The sequence below is a fragment of the Halichoerus grypus genome, chromosome 13 (assembly GCF_964656455.1).
Source record: "Halichoerus grypus chromosome 13, mHalGry1.hap1.1, whole genome shotgun sequence".
Taxonomy (NCBI): Eukaryota; Metazoa; Chordata; class Mammalia; order Carnivora; family Phocidae; genus Halichoerus; species Halichoerus grypus.
Genome location: NC_135724.1, coordinates 21,150,173 through 21,166,064, shown reverse-complemented (window position 1 = coordinate 21,166,064; position 15,892 = coordinate 21,150,173). Strand labels below are relative to the sequence as shown.

Genomic DNA, 15,892 nt, shown 5'->3' with positions numbered 1-15,892 from the left:
ACTAGCACACCTGGGGATCACTTCCTTTCCAATTACCTCTATGATTAATCTTGGTAATTATAATATCCATGCAGGTAATTCATCCAATGTCCTAGACTGTTAGTTCCTTTAAGGTACCTGCAATGATATTTGCTCCTTCCCACCTCAGTTCATCAATTCCAAGTCACCCATTAAAGCAATCATTGTAACCCCTACAAGCCTCAGTTTCTATCACCCCTTTTTCTATACTCTGTTACTTTCCTGCTCACTTATTTTATTGCCTCCTTGCCAACAATTCTTCAATCCCACCAAGACCTCCAACCCGTTAACTCTGCCACCTTCCCACAGTCCCTTATCTGCCTCATGTCCTCATTCACCTCCAAACTCAACTGAGAATTCATAGTCATTTATTATCCTCAGTCCCTTGCAAACACCCTCATCTCCCCTGGTCCTCCTACCCCATCATACTCACCAGAAAAAAACTCAACCCTGATTAAATCAGCTCCACTACCAGCTCTCACCATGTACCCTAACAGCTGATTTTATCCAGAGAAAAACACATGACTTGCTTGCCGGGCATTAATGACCATAAATCCAAGGCAAGCAGTCTTGTTTTTGGAAATGCCACTCATTTCTCTCGTCAGTTGTTGTTTCAGTTTGTAAGATGAATGAATTACATCTATTCTAACTTCTCAGACTCCCCAAATCTCTCTTCTTTCCCCATTCTCAGCTAATAATCTGGCTTACGATATTACCAAGAAGAGGGAAGCACTGAGAAATGGTATCTTTATTCTTCCATCAAATCTAGTTGATGTGTTTGTGCTCCTATCTGAAGCCTTCTCATCCATCAGAGGACCCCTTCCCTTTCCTGGGGAAAAATCATTCATTTTTCTCCTTCATGGATAACTCCAATAGGCATTCAAGCATTCTGTCACAACTCTTGTTTCAAAACACCCTCATTGGATACCACTTTCCCCTCCAGCAGAAGCTCATCCCTCTCCCTTCCTGAAAAACTCTTTTAAAATGTGTTTATACCCACATTTTCCTCTTTATAATCTTTGTAATCTTCCTTATTAGTTTTAATGAGATTTTCACAGTTTCTCTCCACTTAAAACCACAGTTGCAAGGTGAAATGAGTAATCTCCACATTATCAAAATAAATCATCAATTTTCAGATGCTCAGCAAAATTTGACATAGCATCTCACTTTTTTTTTTTTTTTTTTTTTTACTGAAACACTTTTTTTTCACTTGGGTTATGACATAGTAAATGCTCCTGGTTTTCTTCCTATCCTACTGGCTGCTCCTTCTCAGTATCTTTTACTTATTCCTCCTCTTACTCCCAATCTGAGTCAGAGAGTGCCCCAGGGCTCAGTCTTCAGCCTTCTCTCTTCTGCCTATCTCGCTCTTTTGATGATGTCATCTGGTTCTGATGGCCTAATGCCATCTAAATGTTGATAAATCCCAAATTTTATCTCTAACTTGATCTCTTATCAGAATCCATATCAACTTTCATATCAACCATTGACTCAATTTCTCCATATGGGTGTGTAATAGGCAAGTCAGCTATGTTCAGAATGGAAATCCTGCATTTCATAATTCCCTCCCCCCCCCACTCTAAACTTGATCCTCCTACTGTTTCCCCTTTTTCAATAAATGGTATCACAGTTCATCCATTTACTCGTGTTCAAAACTCTAATTTCATGCTCTTTTATCCAAATTTCATCACATCCCAAATTCAGTCTTTCATCAATCCTATAGTTCTTGCTTACAATAACTGTCCCAAAGCCAACTACTTCCCATCTCTACTGCTGTCCTAAACTATGCCACCATCAACTATTTCAGATTATAGACTGTAGCTCTAAGCTCATAATTAATCTCTTAGCTCTTTCTCCTATGGTAAGTTATCTACAGAGCTGTCTTTCAATGTGTGCATTAGATCATGTCACTCCTCTTGATTTCCCATCATATGCAGAACAAAATCCATGATTTTACCATGTCCTACAAGGCCTCCTGTGATAAAACCTCTGGACACATCTCTCACTTCATCTCCTGCTACTACTCTAATCCATTTCAGCCTCATAGCCTTCCTCTCTGTTCTTTGGATAATAACACACATCCAGGGGTGCCTGGGTGGCTCAGTCGTTAAGTGTCTGCCTTCAGTTCAGGTCATGATCCCAGGGTCCTGGAATCAAGCCCCACATCAGGCTCCCTGCTCTGCAGGAAGCCTGCTTCTCCCTCTCCCACTCCCCCTGCTTGTGTTCCCTCTCTCGCTGTGTCTCTGTCAAATAAATAAATAAAATCTAAAAAAAAAAAAAAGTAATACACATCTAAACTCAAGGACTTTTCACTTGCTGTTCTCTTTCCCTGGAATTTCTTTTTTGTAGATAATTACATGGCTTTTTCTTAATTTCATTCAAGTCTGCATTCAATGGCCACCATCACGGGTCTTCCCTGACTATTGTCTAACACAGCATTTTTGGTCACTCTCTGCTCTGTTTATTCTGCTTCATTTTTCTTTAGTAAGGTGGATGACCATCCTGCTTTCATTTTTTGTATTTGCTTATTTATTATGTGTTCCCCATATTGTAATCTCTGTGAGGGTAGAGATTTTGCCTCTTTGATCATCTCATATCCTCAATGCTCAGAACAGAGCCTGGTGCAATTGGCAGGCTCCAGGGGAGACAACTTAGGTGAATGAATTAACGGCTGCTTCTTTCTACTTTACTAGATGTCATGTTTCCTCCACGCTCTAATAGAGCTCTCAGTCTTACTCCAATAAGTACAAAAATTGTTATGGAATTTATAATGAATTCCAACTGTTCAACTCATGGGTTAGATATCATTTTTATGCCTGTTTCACTAATAAGGGAACTGAGGCTTGGAGAGTTTAAGTACCTAGCTTTTAGTCATACAGCAACTCAGTGGCAGAAGCAGAATTTGGACTCAGAAGGTCTGGCTTCAGAGTTCTGAGCTCCTAATCAGTAAGCTCCCTGCTGCACTACTCTGTGAAGCCATTGTCCTTCTTTCAGTCCTTTTACTACATGGAGAGTCACTGTACTCTAAGCTGCCTCTCTTTTCCCCTCCAACCACTTTCCTCTTGTAACGAAGTTCTGTGTGTGCCAATCTTCTATAGCTTTCTTCTTAAAAAATCATTGTGCTTCATGTGTCAACTATACTCAAATTAAAAAAAAAAAATCCTCTGTGGACCTTTATGTTCCATCTATAACTTCCTTATCCAGTAAGTTCCCATATCTTGTTGATTTGATTTTTCTTCCACAATATCTTTTCAATCCATGGCTACCTTCCTATTCCCCAGAGTCATATGTTAATTCTCTTCTTTATGACTTCACACCTGAACTGTCAAAACAGCATCACAATGAGTCTTAGCCCCTTCTAGCCTCTTCCATACTCTTTGATCATATAGAGATAGATAGATAGATAGATAGATAGATAGATAGATAGATAGATATAGAAAGATATATAGATATATCCGAGACTCCTGCCAAGCTAGACTAATTGCCAATCCATAAATATAATTGCCCCTTCTTTGTTTTTCCCTCTGAACATTGCTCTCCTTTTGGAATGACTCAGTGACTATCTGTACCTAACAAAGTTGTATGCATCCCTTTCAAAGTGACGCTCTCATAAATTCTTTCTCTTCTGAATGTTGTATCCAGAAATGATGTCTTCCTTTCTCATGTTTGAATAGCATTTCTTTCTACTGCTTTTGTGGCATTAATTACACATAGTGCTGCCTCATATGCTTCGGTATTCAAGTCGAAATCTTCCCTCTTCTAACAGGTTGTGAATTACTTCACAATAGGGAGGGAATGTATCTAATTCATCTTCACATTCATACATTGTATAGCTCAATACTAGCACAAAATTGGTGCTTGCTAAATATCTGTCAAATGACTGAATGAATAAGTAAATGCATTATATGAATGCCTTGTATTTGTAACACAACAGTTTAGGGACCTTTTTTTAATCAGTTATAGTTGAATATCTTCTAATAGGATTTTATGATATATTAAGGGCAGTTAAAATTGTTTTCATTAAATAGGAAAGGCACTAATGAGCTTAGGAAGAAGGAAAAATGAAATGAAATCTAACAAATATTGAGAATTTCTGAATATTATTCACTTGCTAAGTACCTTGCTAATTACTAGTTCATTAAATCCTCATAATATTATCATGTGGTGAGATTATCCTGATTTTGCAGACAGCAAACAAAGATTCAAACAGCTTACTGACTCACTCCAGGAGATAACCTGGGCAACCTCTGAACTTCTATGGTATCCTGCTTTTTCAAGGATGAAGATGCCTTGAATGCCTTGTATTATATGTATCCTTTTTTTAAAAGATATTTTTTTGACAATAGCATCTCCAATTTACAAACATGCAAACTAAGGTTCTGAGAGTATGAACCCCAAACCTATGCTTAATCTGGCCACCACATTGTGCTGCCTTACGTTGTCACCCGGAGCTCAGAGTTGCTCTATTTTGTTGCCTAAAACAACAAACCTTTCCTTATTCCTAGAGTCTTACTCTACATGAATGGGGGCCCTAAAATGACCAGCAATTAATTTTGTCGTTATTTTAAAATTGTCTTATATTATGGGTACATTATTTTAAACAGTTAAATAGTTTTACAAAATGTGTAAGGATTTTGTGACCCAGCAATCCCATTCTTATACCTATTTTGCTCTTGGGTATATACCCAGCAGAAATACATAATATGTTCACCAAAAGACACATACAAGAATATGTGTGGCAGTCCTTCTCATCATATCATATCTTTATTACATTGTAACGTATTCACACAGTGGAATGCCATGCAGCAGTGAAAATTAACGAACTAAAATGTCAAAAACGATAAGGAGAATCTTGCAGATAAAAGGTTGTAAGACAGAAACCTAACATCTGTGTGATTCAACTTATGTAAAATTTAAAAACAGGCAAAATAATCTATGGGGTTAGAATTCTGAAGAGGAGTTACTCTTGATGGGAGGTGATTAGTGACCAGAAGAGAACATGGGGAAACTTTGGATAATGTTCTATTTCATGCCCTGGATATGGTTACAAGGCATTTCACTTTGGAAAATCCCTAAGCATTACTTTGGATATTCCATGTTTTCAATACATATATTATACTTAAATAAAACTTCAATAAGAAAGGAAGAGTTGATAGAAAATATATCTTTTGAAATAACTTCATCACATTATATTCTTTGTCATCTCCAAACTCTGTGTTGGTAAAACTCTATCTAACGAAAAGAAATGACTTCAACATATAATCAAAGTTGATTTTAAAATAAATTCTTTAGCTTTCTGATAAATAAAATAAGCTCTTTGCAACTGACATGATTGATAGGCCTCAGATAGCTCTGCTGAACAAATTGTAGATCTCTATCTTGACAGAGCAATGATTTCATGCAGAATAGTAGATACATTTTCTGATGGCCCCACTTGCAGTTACTTAGATTTATCAAGTCTTATCTAGCGAGTCTTCTATAAACCACATCACAGCGCCATGCTGATTTCTAGTCACCTGTATGAAGATGTTTGCTGTTCCACTTAAGAATCATTAGTTTTGTAAGACGATTTTTCCTCTCTTCCTTGACATTTCTCATCATGCTCTATAAAATGTAACTTAGCAGATCAAATATAGACTATCTGAAGTGCATTTTCATTTTTTCAAATCCATGGGGAAATGTATTTAATTTCATTGGAGTGCAAAAATCTGTTTATTTGTCTAAGATTTGTCAACTTATTGGTTGAAAACATGATGTGACGTATGTGGCTCCTTACCCCTGAACACATTTCACAGCTAAGCAAGCTAATGCTTGTGAGAAACATACCAGCTCAGAACACAGGCAAGAGAACCCAGGTATTTTGATTTTCTGATTCAGTGTGCTTTGTTGTAAAATGGTGGCAAAGGCTGACGATTTTTACAATGGCCAAAGAATTATACTACAAATGAAATTACTTATAAGAAATCAGGAGCATCAAGTATAACTTTCCTGAATTTGTAAAGGGTGTATATAAGGGTCAGATGATGGGTTTCCAGGAATCAGACTCTGAGACAGAATTTCAAATACAGGCAATTTATTAGCAAGTGCTTTCTGGAATAACACCTGTGAGGGTAAGTGATGCAGGATTGGGAGGAGGGAGAAATGGAACTGGTGGTGTGGTTTAATGGGGGCTTCAGCTGACCCCACAGGTTGTTCTGGTGATGGATTGTCCTTCCGAGTTGTCCCAAAGGAGAGTTCTGGACTTTGTCTCCAATCTTGTCTCGATTTTGAGGCAGGCTGCCCCCCGCAAGAAGTGGGGTGTAATCTTGGGTGAGCAACTTCTTTGGGTGAGAGCCATTCCTGGAAAGAGGTAGATTTACTTACGTTTATTTCTAGTAATTTATTACTTGATGGAACATAAGTATTTGTTTGACCTTGGATCCCCTTTCCATTTTCAACCGGGGTTTTCTGCTGGAAAATGCTGGAGGAGAGGAGGGGAATCAGAACTAGGAAGGATTTAGATTGAAGCAGATGACTTTTAAGATCACATGAGTTAAAAAAAGATCTGATAATTTAATATATGAGAGTTTTTTAGGCAAAATTCTCCTGAATTTCATTTTTTTTTTCTGTTTCCCTGTACATCTTTGAGGGGAAAAAATATAGTATCAGCTTTTAAAGGAAAAAAGAAGTCTCAAAAAAAGTGGCCTGAAGCATGTAGTAAAAAGACTGAGGCAAAGGAAGGCATATAGTTTTGCTTTTGTGATAGCTTAGGAACTGCTTATGACTACTGGTTTGGGGCTTTCTAGAACATTTACTGTGAAAGCCAACTCTTTTTTTCCCCCATTCCCACCATCTGCTTTAGTCACTTGATTGCAGAACTCAAACAATGGATTGGAGAAGCTATTGAGAAGTGAAATAAAGCTGCATGAGAAAAAGCAGATTTTAAAAACTAGAGTTCTGTTGGCTCGAGGCACTGTGCTACCAGAAGGCCATCTTGTACCCAGATATGAGGATAATTCTAACCTCTGAAACATTTGATTCTAAGTCACAATCCTTGTGTGAAACTTGCACTCATGGTGTAAGAAGCCAGTATCCTAAGACTGGTCCCTGCTTAACAGGTTTTAGAACTGGGCATTCATTCCAGCACCCTGCAGCCCCTGTGAATGCCCACATCTGACCAAGAGTGCTTTTCTTAGGAGTAATGCGTGCTAACAACTCTTCTAGTACCATCGTAAACACCAACACATACAAATTTTCAACTATTCGGAACTATGGGAGCAGTGGCAAGAAAGAGAAAGTTAAAAGCTCAACTTAAATTTGCATTAGAAATGATGTCATTGTCTAATATGTTTGTGACTCCAAATAATAATTTGATCATTACATTATTAAGATCAGTTTTTGTTGTTTGAGTCTTGAATGGTGTACTTCATTCTTCCTCTTACTGTGAGCTTCTGCAGGAGGTAGTATTTTTTATGTACCTCTGTATCTCCCACAGTGCTGTGTAAATGGCACAGTTGTTGATGAATGAGAGTTGAAAACCCAGAGGTTGTTTCTTGGTAGTTCCATAAGCAAATGACTTGTTAAATAAAATTAATTGATTGGTAATTCCACTGGATTATCAAAATCAGCAGATCAGTAGGATTGTGCAGACAAGGTCAAGATATGGCTTTTAAGCTCAAAAAGGTACCTCTGGGGAGTATGCAATTGTGTTTTTAGGGAGGATTTTGCAAGGCAAAAAAATGGTTTATCAGAGATATAGAAATAATCAAGAATGCTTCTGATGAAGAATTGGTGAAGGTAAAGAATTTTGGATGATGGAGTACAAAAGGAACACAAGCATAGCTTTTGGAAAAGTTTCCTAGAGCAATATGAAAAATAAGAATCCCTTGCTTTTTAAGATTTGTGTTACCTAATTCTTTTTTAATTCCTAATGTCTTAGAGATTTCTACAACAAAACACACCATCTTTTATTCCAAGACTTTTCTCATCTGAGTAAGTCTTTTGGGCAGTCCAGGGTAACTTGTAAAAGACTAAGGCAGATATTCTCACTGTGTCTTGAGAAAGTCACTGATCTGCAGAAAAGGGAGGTGTGGTGACTCAAGCTCATCTCAAATGATTCATTTGGACCCAGATCAGAGGTTCCCTTTCCTGTGGTCTCATCTTCTGTCTGATGCTCATGGTGTCAAAATGTACACTCAGATGTTGACTATCCACACTTCATAGCCATGTCTCGTTTGAGAAAATCTCAGTTGAGAAGGGTCAGACAGAAGTGAACAAGGCTGTAGGAGGCTGTAAGAGTTTTCAAGTCTCCTGCTGACAGTGTCCTCCATCTGATCTCAGTACATCTTCATAGTTACCCTGTGGTGGGCAGTGGTCTGGTCACCTCCACATCAAACCTCATCTTCAGGCTGGCTAGGTCTAAATAAATGAGGCCTTCCCTTAGCTCATAAAGGACAGAACAAAAATCTGAACCTAGATTTTGTTTTGTAATCATAATTCCAGTTATTTTCCTCTGCCAGGGGAAGAATTTTCCTATCTAATCTCAAAAATCTTAGTGTCATATTTCCCTCAGGTTCAAATTTGAGTTAAAACCTACCATTTAGGGGTGCCTGGGTGGCTCAGTCGGTTAAGTGTCTGCCTTTGGCTCAGGTCATGATCCCAGGGTCCTGGGATCGAGCCCTGAGTCAGGATCCTTGCTCAGTGGTGGGGATTCTGCTTCTCCCTCTCCTTCTGCCCCTCCCCTGTTCATGCTCTCTCTCTCTCTCAAATAAATAAACAAAATCTTGAAAAAAAAAAAAAACCTACCATTTAGTTACCTCTATCTTAATGTATTGAACTCTTTTCCTGAATGTAAGACAGGATGTTTTTGTTTTTTTATAGAAGTATACATTTTTGACAATGAGAATAATTTTCAGCATCTTGGTAAAATATTCGGTTTATCTTTTAAGTGGTCATATTTTAAATTTTGGGTTTTTTTAAAGGATTTATTTATTTGGAGGAGGGGGAACAGATGAAGAGGGAGAGAAAATCCCAAGCAGACTCCACGCTGAGGCTGACACGGGGCTCAATCTTGCAGCCCTGAGATCATTACGTGAATCGAAACCAAGAGCTTAACCGACAGCACCACCCAGGTGCCCCTAAAATTTGGTTTATTTTTAACAGATTTTTTGAGGTATAATTGGTGTATACAAAACTGTACATATTTAATGTATACAATTTGATAAATTTGGACATATGCATATACACATGAAACCATCACCATGATTAAGATGATATACCTGTAAAAGGGGTATTTTAAACAGTATTTCCCTGTTACATGACATTTGGCTCAATCTTAGGATCTGTTGGATCCCTGCAGATTAATAACAATAACCAGCATTTTTGAAGGGCTGACTCCTGACCCTCCACTCTATTATACTTCTCTATGGATAATCTCTTCAATCCTCACAGCCATACCATAACATTGGTACTATTACCATCTCCACTTTACAATGAGAAAACTAAGAAACAATGACCTTAAATAACTTGCTCGGGTTAATGCATAGTTATCTATTACTGCATAACACATTACCTCCAAAACGTAGCAACGTAAAATAATCACTCATTTTCTCAACAGCTTCCGTTATGTCCACAGGTTTGCCAGCATGTTCTCCAGACATGACTCCTGGCTCCTCCCAGGATGAGTGATCTAAAAGAGTGGGACAGAGGGACGCCTGGGTGGCTCAGTCAGTTAAATGTCTGCCTTTGCCTCAGGTCATGAGCCCAGGGTCCCGGGATCAAGCCCCACATCGGGCTCCCTGCTCAGCGGGGAGCCTGCTTCTCCCTCTTCTCCTCCCCCTGCTTGTGCTCTCTCTCTCCGACAAGTAAATAAATAAAATATTTTAAAAAATAAAAATAAAAGAGTGAGAGAGGACAACCTTTTTCTTTTTATGTCTTTTATTTCACATCAGAAGACCAATTTTAATGAATGCTTTCATATAAAAATAGCATTGTTCAGGGAACAAAGGTTTTTTTTGTTTTTTTAACTTTTTAATTTAAATTCAATTTAATTAACATAGACTGTATTATTAGTTTCAGAGGTAGAATTTAGTGATTCATCAGTTGCATATAACACAATGAGCTCATTACTTCAAGTGCCCTCCTTAATGCCCATCACCCAGTTACCCCATCACCCCACCTACCCAGTGCTCATTACTTCAAGTGCCCTCCTTAATGCCCATCACCCAGTTACCCCATCACCCCACCTACCTCCCCCCCTGCCACCCTCAGTTTGTTTCCTATAATTAAGAGTCTCTTATGGTTTGCCTCCCTCTCTGCTTTCATCTTATTTTTCCTTCCCTTCCCCTATGTTCATCTGTTTTGTTTCTTAAATTCCACATAGAAGTAAAATCCTATGGTATTTGTCTTTCTCTGACTGACTTATTTCACTTAGCATAATATCCTCCAGTTCTATCCATGTCATTGCAAATGACAAGATTTTATTCTTTTTGATGGCCAAGTAATATTCCATTGTATATATACACCACATCTTCTCTATCCATTCATGTGTCGATGGCCATCTGGGCTCTTTCCATATTTTGGCTATTGTGGACATTACTGGTATGAACATTGGGGTGCAGGTGCCCCTTCGGATCACTATGTTTGTATCCTTTGGATAAATACTTAGTAGTGTAATTGCTGGCTCGTAAGATAGTTCTATTTTTAACTTTTTGAGGAACCTCCATAGTGTTTTCCAGAGTGGCTGCACCAGTTTGCATTCCCACCAAAGTGTAAGAGGGTTCCCCTTTCTCCGCATCCTCACCGACATCTGTTGTTTCTTGAGTTGTTAATTTTAGCCATTCTGACTGATGTGAGGTGATATCTCATTGTGGTATGTCCTTGTGGTTTTGATTTTATTTCCCTGATGCCAAGTGATATTGAGCATTTTTTCATGTGTCTGTTGGCCATTTGTACGTCTTCTTTGTTAACCTGGTTTTGGAAGTGGAATTTCTTCTGCATTTGTGCAGCATTCCATTGGTAATCAGACCAATCCTGGCGAAATGTGTCAGGGAAGCCACCAGGATGTGAATACCATGCATTGGGACTCTATTGGAGGCATCTCAGATACTGGCTGTAACATGTACTCACTACCAAGAGCCAGAACTAGATCATGAACCCAGGCAGTTTGACCTCAGTGCTTGGGCTCTTTACCACACTGTAGAGAATAATGACAGAACACATATTTGTGAATATTCATATGTTTCCTGAGGGGAGTATGAGGATATTGGTGGAGTTCGTGGATATTCCATGACAAGTACTTGTCAAAGAACACCTGAAACTGTGAAGGAGACGAAAATATTTAACAAGGGCAACAGACACTAAATTTCCAAAGAGTCCAGATGATATGTAGGTCATTGCAGAAAAGACGTGGTAAGGAGAGGCAGAATGAGAAATCATTTCACTTAAATTCTTTTCACTTCAAAATTTTATCTTTGTTCTTATTTTTCTAACCCTCCCCTTCAACACATCTCTCGACTCTGTCAAGTACCATGTTGAGAAATACCTACAGAGGGTTTTCTTTCTTTTTTTTTTTTTTTTTTTAAGATTTTTTATTTATTTGACAGAGAAAGACACAGCGAGAGAGGGAACACAAGCAGGGGGAGTGGGAGAGGGAGAAACAGGCTTCCCGCTGAGCAGGGAGCCCGATGTGGGGCTCCATCCCAGGACCCTGAGATCATGACTGAGCCGAAGGCAGACGCTTAACGACTGAGCCACCCAGGTGCCCCCAGAAGGTTTTATTTCTTAAAATTGTAGCTTAAAAAAAAAATCTCTACTTTAGATTTCCTATAGGTTGCATTTAGTGCCAACATTTTTAAGAATGTTGTAAAAGCTTTCGAATATCAATATGTTCTGTTCAAAGAGCTAAGTAATTTGGTGAGGGAATTTCTACTTGAAAAATCTTTGTGCATCAGTGTGAGATATAAATTCAATTGTCAGCAAGCTGTGTCAGAGCAGATTTCTTGTCATATTTGGCCACACAGCAGAGATTTATTGAAAATTCTTGATGGTATCAGTTTCTGAGTTGTTTTACATAAACAGCAGTGCAGTGAATGCTTTGAACAGTAGTGTGAGGGAGAGGGAGAGAGAGAGAGAATGTGTATGTGTGTGTGTGTGTGTGTGTGTGTGTGTGTGTGTGTGTGTGTGTTTCTGGCTCTCAACCCTGACATGTGGGAGAAAAGTACCAAACAGCATTTCAGTACATAGTATTGTATCCAACTTACTTTAGAATGATTATTTCTGCAACAACTGTCTTCAAAGTAGGTGTAGACTTCTGTGCCCTTTTAGAAATGAATCATGAATCAAAATACTTCCAAACCAAAGCTTTGGAATACAAACTATTCTATTTCATGCCAGGGAATAGAACAATGGGAATTGTTGAGATGCAGAAACATACAATGGATTTTTTTATTTTTTAAAGAACTTTTATTATTTGTGAGCCATTTGTACCCAGGTCAGTAGTGAAAATGCAAAACTTAGAAAGGAAAATTCCTTTCTTCAGTAATGAAAGACTTGGAACTGGAATATAAATTTAGTCTCTTGGGTAATCTTAGTTCTCTGATTTTATATTCTGTGACTTGCCAAATTATTTTATGTTTCTCCATTCCAGGATATATTTATGAAATTCTTTTTCTAAACGTATTATAAAATATTGGTTAAGTTCACATAATACTATTGATAAGGAAATGTGCGCAATTTGTGGAGTTGGGTGCCTTCTCTATCTAGGGAAACTATGGTTGTCACATTTATTTATGGGTGAAAATTGTCAACACAGAGACGGCTTTACAATCTGGCAATCAACATTAATGACTATGCAGTGATCCCATTTGATCAGTAAGATGGGTGAAATCATTAAATTGACTGCCTGGGAGACTGAGAGTTTAAGTTTCCTGAATATAGACATTATGTTATCATATGGCTCTTATTTACAAATGTGTTCAAGTCCATTATTATTACTGTTATTACTATAGTAACTGTACACCCCAGGAAACTAAATAATACATCAAACCACTTAAATAGTCTCCAGTGGATTAAAATGACAGATTTCTAAATATTTCTTCTAGAAAATCCTACTTATTAACTCACTTGAAAAATATAAAGTATCTCTATCACTGTACTATGAGAGATACAAAGACTACAAATTATAACCTCTTTCTTTAAGGAATTTAGAATCATTTTAGCTGATATCTGGCTTGAATCTCTGATTCTTTTTACAATTTTCCCTGTCATCTTTTTTCCTTTTCCTTTTTCTGGAGTCTGTTCATGTGTTTGTTTATCCACAATTTACTCTTTGTAAATATCTTTATAGGATATTGTGTTATATGTCACTTATTCTCAAATTTTCGTTCAATTCTTCCCAAAAATAATTTAGAAAACTTTGTAGCCCTCAAACATTTTTTAATTTAACATCTAAAACAGTTTGTTATAAATGTCTGTGAAGGATGTAATTTCTTTGGTATACCACTCTTTTAAATAAATCCAAATGCATAGAAATACCATAGCAATTTGATATCCACCATCATCCATTTACAAAATACATGAGGAAGCTTCTTTTTAACCGAGAAGAATTTACACATGTTTCTCCTTGAGCTAGTACCTACAATTCACTCTCCCAACAGAATAATATACAAATGTCATCTGTCTTTATGTCTTTTATTGATCATCTATCTTATTTCTTTGCAATATAATATTTTTATAAACTGAAATTATTTGTGTATTATTATAAACTTATGTGAGCATAAGTTTAGGTTTAACTGCTGGGTTTTTTTCTTCGGAGTTGAGTTAACATTACAATTAGTATTTTTTTTTAATTTAATTTTATTTTATTATGTTATGTTAATCACCATACAATACATCATTAGTTTTTGATATAGTGTTCCATGATTCATTGTTTTCATATAACACCCAGTGCTCCATGCAGTACGTGCCCTCCTTAATACCCATCACTGGGCTAACCCATCCCCCCATCCCCCACCCCTCTGAAACCCTCAGTTTGTTTCTCAGAGTCCATAGTCTCTCATAGTTCCTCTCTCCTTCTGATTGCCCCCCCTTCATTTTTCCCTTCCTTCTCCTAATGTCCTCCATGACTTTCCTTATGTTCCACAAATAAGTGAAACCATATGATAATTGACTTTCTCTGCTTGACTTATTTCACTTAGCATAATTTCCTCCAGTCCCATCCATGTTGATGTAAAAGTTGGGTATTCATCCTTTCTGATGGCTGAGTGATATTCCATTTTATAGATGGACCACATCTTCTTTATCCATTCATCTGTTGAAGGGCATCTCGGCTCTTTCCACAGTTTGGCTATTGCGGACATTGCTGCTATGAACATTGGAGTGCATATGGCCCTTATTTTCACTACATCTGTGTCTTTGGGGTAAATACCCAGCAGTGCATTTGCTGGGTCATAAGGTAGCTCTATTTTTAATTTTTTGAGGAACCTCCACACTGTTTTCCAAAGTGACTGTACCAACTTGCATTCCCACCAACAGTGTAAGAGGGGTTCCCCTTTCTCCACAACCTCTCCAACATTTGTTGTTTCTTGCCTTGTCAATTTTTGCCATTCTAACTGGTGTAAGGTGGTATCTCAATGTGGTTTTGATTTGAATTTCCCTGATGTCTAATGATGATGAACATTTTTCATGTGTCTCTTAGCCATTTGTATGTCTTCTTTTGAGAAGTGTCTGTTCATGTCTTCTGCCCATTTTTTGACTTGATTATTTGTTTTTTGGGTGTTGAGTCTGAGAAATTCTTTATAGATCTTGGATATATAGCCCTTTGTCTGTAGTGTCATTTGCAAATATCTTCTCCCATTCTGTGGGTTGCCTCTTTGTTTTGTTGACTGTTTCCTTTGCTCTGCAGAAGCTTTTTATCTTGGTGAAGTTCCAAAAGTTCATTTTTGTTTTTATTTCACTTGCATTTGGAGATGAATCTTGAAAGAAGTTGCTGTGGCCGATGTCAGAGAGGTTACTGCCTATGTTCTCCTCTAGGATTTTGATGGATTCCTGTCTCACATTGAGGTCTTTCATCCATTTTGAGTTTATCTTCGTGTATGGTGTTAGAGAATGGTCGAGTTTCATTCTTCTGTATGTAGCTGTCCAATTTTCCCAGCACCATTTATTGAAGAGACTGTCTTTTTTCCATTGCATGTTTTTTCCTGCTTTGTCGAAGATTATTTGACCATAGAGTTGAGTGTCCCTATCTGGGCTCTCTATTCTGTTCCATTGGTCTGTATGTCTGTTTTTGTGCCAGTACCATGCTGTCTTGATGATCACTGCTTTGTAATATAGCTTGAAATCGGGTAACGTGATGCCCCCAGCTTTGTTATTCTTTTTCAACATTTCCTTGGCAATTTGGGGTCTTTTCTGATTCCATACAAATTTTAGGATTGTTTGTTCCAGCACTTTGAAAAATGTCATTGGAATTTTGATCGGGATGGGGTTGAAGGTATAGTTTGCTCTGGACAGCACAGACATTTTAAAATGTTTATTCTTCCGATCCATGAGCATGGAATGTTTTTCCATCTTTTTGTGTCTTCTTCAATTTCTTTCATGAGCGTTCTGTAGTTCCTATAGTATAGATCCTTTACCTCTTTGGTTAGGTTTATTCCAAGGTATGTTATGGTTTTTGGTGCTATTGTAAATGGAATCGTTTCTCTAATTTCTCTTTCTACAGTTGCATTGTTAGTGTATAAGAAAGCAACTGATTTCTGTGCATCGATTTTGTATCCTGCCACATTACTGAATTGCTGGATGAGTTCTAGTAATTTGGGGGTGGAGTCTTTTGGATTCTCCACATAAAGTATCATGTCATCTGCAAAGAGAGTTTGACTTCTTCTTTGCCAATCTGAATACCTTT

General features: G+C 37.7%; 1 protein-coding gene across 2 annotated transcripts in view; it reads left to right on the top strand.

Moving 5' to 3' along the window:
* Nucleotides 1–15,892, top strand: part of DCC (DCC netrin 1 receptor) — a 1,153,179-nt gene that overhangs the window by 1,091,624 nt on the left and 45,663 nt on the right. The window lies entirely within an intron of this gene.